This window comes from Pteronotus mesoamericanus, unplaced genomic scaffold, assembly GCF_021234165.1.
Source record: "Pteronotus mesoamericanus isolate MK-2021 breed Mesoamerican mustached bat unplaced genomic scaffold, CSHL_Meso_final contig_116, whole genome shotgun sequence".
In the NCBI taxonomy this organism is placed as follows: domain Eukaryota; kingdom Metazoa; phylum Chordata; class Mammalia; order Chiroptera; family Mormoopidae; genus Pteronotus; species Pteronotus mesoamericanus.
Window position 1 is genome coordinate 19,774,969 of NW_026555027.1, and position 6,183 is coordinate 19,781,151.

Here is a 6,183-nt window from a genome sequence, read left to right on the forward strand (position 1 = left end):
ATTTCCTGAAGATGTTATTCTGTTTCTTATTGCACTTACTTTCACATTAATTTTAAGTGATAGACTTTAGTCATTTTCTGATGCTCATTTCCATAAAATTCATTAACAACTTTTAGAAGTTTTTGCAAGAACTTCTAAAAAAAAGTTAAAAAGTTAACTTTTTAAGAAGAAGATTCTTTTAACTTTTGGTTCTTGAGTTCCCTCTTCCGTTCTTGTGAAATATTACATTGTGTATTCACCGTGTAATCTGCATCATCTTTTCCCCTGTCCTGATTGGTTTGGATTCTATTCCTAGCCATTTCTTCTTAGTCTGGAGCTCTGCCCCAGCAGAGGTTTTGATTGGTTAACATTGAGGGGTAGTAGGGTCCAGACTGTTACATCCTCTTCAGGTCTAATTGCAGCTAGCTTGTTCTTACTCACTAAAAGGATGCTCAAAATTCTTGCTAGTTTCAACTGCTCTTCAATTTGTTACTAAGACTTTTGAATTCATGTTGCTAAGGTCTCCGTTGCTCCTCTCTTCTTCCTCCAGGATGCCGAGGCTATACAGGTCTTGGAGGTGTTGGTGGATTATTTCCAGGGTTCATCCTTGGAGACTTGTGCAAGTACTTTACATTTTAGCTTATATTTTGCTTCATGTTATGTTGCCCACACCTTTTTGTTTTTATTACCCAAGTTTCTCTGTGGGTTCTCATAAGAAAGCTGGAGGATTTCTAAAAGCTAAGTACTCATAGTGGGAGGTTTTAACACATGTTTTTCAGTAACTGAAAGGATAAATATGAAAACTAATAAGTAGAGGAGATTTTGAAAATATAATTAATAACATTGAATTAAATTATGAGTATTGAACACAATAGCAAATAATATCATACTGCGCCTTTTTAAGTACACATAGAATTTTTAAAAAATATTCTTGACCATAAAACAATTATTATCAAATTTAAAATGATTGAAGCCATGTAAAAAAATATTCTTTAGCTACAGTGGAATTAGGCTAGAAATTAATAACAACATGATAATTGGAAAATCCCCATCTGCTTAATAAAAACATATTACTAAATAATGTGTGATAAAAAGTATTTCACTATAAAAATTAGGATATATTTTTGTTGGATAATGGAAATACCACATGCATAGCAAAACTTGTGGCATGCAGCTAACCTGATCTTAAAAGGGAGTTTACAGCTAAAGTGCATACATTAGAAAAGAAGCAAGGACATTTATCAGTGAGCTAAATGACCCATCTGACAAAGTCTTCAGCTTGTATTTTACAGAACCCTCTTCTGCATTCCAATGTCCAGTCATCAAAATACCTTAAAGCTTCCTAATCACACCGCACTACGATGACTGTAGACTTGTGTTCATATATACCCCTCTACCAAGAAGACTGTCTTTTTACCTTCTTTTTTTCTTCTTTGTCAGAAATCAAATCCCCCCAGGAGGTTAAGAATAGTATAGGAAATGGAGAAGCCAAAGAACTTATACACACAACTCATGGACATAAACTAAGAGCAGAGGAATGCTGGGGGGAGGGGTGGTACAGGGTGGAGGGGGATGAGGGGAAGAACAAAATGGGACAGCGGTAATAGCATAATCAATAAAAAGAAAAAAAGAGGAAAAAAAGAAATCAAACCCCTATTAAACAATCTAATCTCAGTACATAATTTATTCATACCCTTTATAAATAGACAACTAGTTCCATTTGGCCTCCGTTCTTGCTGTGTAGACCTCTATCGATGGCTGTAGCATTTTAATTGTGTAAAAAGTATGAATCTCATTTAAATAGTTTCATCTTTTTTAAATCCCCCCCAGGAGCTAGAGGAATAGTTTGGCTGAGCAGCACAGGGTTTTCAGGGTGGGAGTAGAACGTATATATGAGTAGAATTGTTGACTCATAAAAAATGTAGTGTTACATTATTTTTTAAATAGCTGTAACAATTTACATTCACAAAAACATTCCCAGTAATCTGCCTCTTTTCCAATAATTGGATGTTTGGTCTCTTTATTTCAGCAATCAAATTTGGCTAATATAATATCTTTTGTGGTTTTAATAATCTTTTTCTAAATTCTATTGAATTTGGTTATCTGTCTATGCTTACTGGTATTTCTTTTTCATGAAGTACTTAAGTCTTCTGCTTGGTTTTCTATTGCTTATTCTTTTCTAGTTAATTTGTGCAGTACACAAACATATTGGCATACACAGATGTATGCATATGTAGTATTCTGAATCTTTGTCATCTTCTCTTTGTATGATACCTTTCTTTGTTTCCTTCTAAATAAGATTTTTCATGAGTAGAAGTTATTAATATTAAAGTAGTAAAGTGGATCAATTATTTTTATGATTAGTATTTTGTGTCTCCTATTTAAATATTTAGTATCTAAGTTCAGAAACATATACTTTGTTTCCTATATTTGGCTTTCCTTTTCATTCCAACTTCAGGAGAAATCCAGACACAATTTACCTTCATTTGGACAGGACTCCAATATATGGTCATGGCCCCCCAGGAATATCTGAGCCTTCTCAGATACTGTCACCACGGAAGTTATGTCCTGATATGTGCTGAGGACAGAAATTTATCATATTAATACTCTTAGGGTAATTTCTCTCGGAGGAGAAACCCAAAGATTATGTCTACGTACAATACATGATTAGCAGAAGCTGGTTAATAAAATTAGCTAAAATATATAAATCAGCTTAATCAATACATTTTCTTAGAATAACTTTGTCCAGGACCTCCAGATGAATTTTACAGATATACGAGATAAAAAACACTGCTGGATGAAAAATAAGAAATGTCTGTGGGCTATATTGATAGGTAGATATATATGTGGACTTTGGTTCTGGTCAGCTCCTATACATTGAGTTGCTAGAAATAATCCTGAATTTGATTGCAGTATGGAACAAAAACAGGGCTGTGCAGACGATATTTGTTACATCCCCGACTCCGACTTTTGCTGATAAAGTCAAACACTGCCACCCAGTGGTGCCTTTTGGAATTTGGGATTCAAAAAGGATAATGAGCAAAGTATTCCTTTTATTTCTTTTTTTAAAAACTTTTATATTGAATTTTTGGGGGTGACATTGTTTCATAAAATTATATGGGTTTCTGGTGTACAGCTTTATAATGCATCATCTGTGTATTGTATTGTTTATTCACCACCCCAAGTCAAGCTTCCTTCCATCACCATTTACCCCCCACCCCATACCCTTTTACACCTCCCCTCACAAAGTATTGCTTTCCTTAATGCCAATTGCCAGTCTATTGTTGGGCCTTGGTGCAAACAGTTTCCATTATAGACACCCACCAGGTAATCTTAAAACCTGAAAAACGTTTCGAATTGTGTAATTTCAGAGAGACATGTCTGGGCAAATACATGAATGGGTTTAAGTCATCTTGCTATATTTTCTATTAGTTCCATTTGTCATTGTTTCAACATTTTCCTGCTTTTTTAATAGATTAATTTGGTTTTTTTATTATTTTTAGTGGCTGCTTAAAGAGTTTACAATATTCATCTTTATGTTACCATGTATAACTTTAAATGATATGGTATATATAAGCAGTAAGAGATTTCTAACAGTGTAGAGACATTTCTTCCACATCTTTTATTAGATTATTGTCGCCATATATTTCGATTTTATATGTGTTATGAACCCAACATAATATTTAAAATACTTTTGTTTTAAAGAGTTTTTTATCTTGCCCTGGCCGGTGTGGCTCACTTAGTTACAGTGTCATCCTGTAAACCCAAAAGTCGCAGGTCAATTTTAGTCAGAACACATGCCTAGGTTGTGGGTTTGGTCTCAGGTCAGGGTGCCAATGAGGGGGCCCTGGTCTGTAACCAATCCATGTTTCTCTCTCACATTGGTGTTTCTCTCCCTTTCTCTTTTCCTCCCTTCCTCTCTCTTCGAAATGAGCATGTTCTTAGGTGAAAATAAAAAAAGTTATCTATCTTTGGAGATATTTTTAAATGAGAAACAATCTAAAATGACTAAACGATTCTCTTTCTGGATCAGTATGTTCTTTTGTATAGGTCAAAGTTATTTTTTTGTTATTTTTTATTATTTTTCTACTGTTGAAGAAACTTTTTATTATTTTCTGTAGTGCAAGTTTGCTTGAAATAAATTCTCACAGTATTTTCCTGAGTCAAGTTTTATGTTGTCTTCATTTAACAAAGTATTTCACTTTGAACCCTCTTATGGTTTGATTACGTTTATTTCTTCAGCACTTTTAAAGATAATCTGTTGTCTTTGCACACGTTCTCTAATGAGAAGACTGTGGTCATTCTTATCTATGTCCTTCTGTATGTAATGTTTCTTATAGAAACCCACCAGGTAATCTTAAAACCTGAAAAATGTTCAGAAAAATCTCTCTGCTTTGTTTGAAAACTTTCTTTTTATGAGTCTTCTCCATCAATTTGATTATGAAGTGTCTAGCTGTGGTTTATATTTTTATTATTTCTGTGGGGTTTATTGAGCTTCTTGAATCTTTGAGTTTTTTGTTTTCTTCAGATTTGGAAAAATTGTTACCCTTTTAACTCCACATAGTTTATCTGGCCCCTCCCACTCCCATAACTTATCTGCTAACACTTTCTGGAACTCCAATTACACATTAAATTACTTGATATTTTCCTAAACATCACTGAGACTATTTTTTCCTCTCTGAGTGTTTCATTTTGATTACTTTCCCTTTTTTCCTATGTTAAGAATAAAGAATTTTATATTTTACTATTAAATATGATATTATATCTATCTTTTTCATAAATACCCTTGAAGAAGTTGGAGTTCTTTTCTATTGCTTGTTTGATGAGGGAATTATTATTATTATTATATGTTGAATTAATTAAAATGCTTTCTCTACAGCTATTTAAATTATATTTTTCTCCATTAATACAATTTTGAAATGTTAAACCAATATGCAAACTAAAATGAATCCCATTTTTGATACTTAAAAAATAGTTGTGTTCTGTTTGCTAATGCATTTAGAATTAATGTTCACTTTTATGAGAAATTTTCATCTATAACTGTCTTGTCATTTTCCGGTCTTGTCAAATTTTGGGTTCAAATCTGTTGGTATCATAAAATGATTTGTGAAGTGCTCCATCAATATATTTTCCTTCTCTGGAAAGTGTGTATAAAACTGGCATTCTTTTTCATCTTCAATGTTTTGAAGAATTCAACAGTGAACATCTTACCAATGTTTTTTATTGTAGGAAGTTTTTAAAATTGCAGATGAAATCTCTTTAATAGCTATATTAACATCCAGTCTGTTTAATACTTGTTCTTGGATTTATCTATTTCTTCCAAGATTTTAAATTTCCTCACATAATGTTGTTTGTATTTTATTTTTAAAACTGATGTTAGAATCTGTAATGATGTCTATTTGTTATTTCTGTCATTTTTTCTTGTTGAGTCACTTAAGGATTTACCGATTTACTGACTTTTGTAAAGGCGTCAGGGGTTTTTGTTGATCCTCTTTATCCTGTTTATCCTGTTGTATTTTTATTAATTATCTCCTTCTACACACTTTTAAGTTTAATTTACTTTTTGTAACTTCTTGAAATAGATGATTGAATTATTGAATTTCATCTTGAGTAACAGTATTAAGTGCACACTTCAAAAATACGTGTCATATGGAAGGTTGTGAGGACGATCAAGCTACGATATCTGTCACCCCATTTTTCTCCAGGATCAATTTCGCTGGCCTGGCTGGCTAAGCGGGTGTTCCCTTCCTCCGTCACTGATCAGTGTGCGTCCTTCCCAAAGCTGAGCGCTCTCGTCCTTCCCAACTAGAAGAGAGGACCCGTCTTTGGTCAAGGGTATACGAGTAGCTGCACTCGCCTGCTAGAACCTCCAAACAAGCTCTCAAAAATATGTATCATACCTTTAGAGATACAGAAGCAACTGAACGATTTTTCAACATTTTAAAGTTTGCCAGCAATGTAGATTAATGAGGAATGCTTTCATGATATTATATTTATTTCCTTGTCAAGTGGTTTCTAGATCTTATGATGAGTAAATGAGTAATTTAATAACTATAAGAACTTAATGTTGTTACATCTTTCACTTTGTGTACAAAAAAATAATTTAGCACAGTGAAAAGTAGCAATACTACTGACTTTCAGCAGAAAGATAGAGCATTATCAGTTTTGAGTCAAGAACAAACTGCATGATGTACAAATAATGGA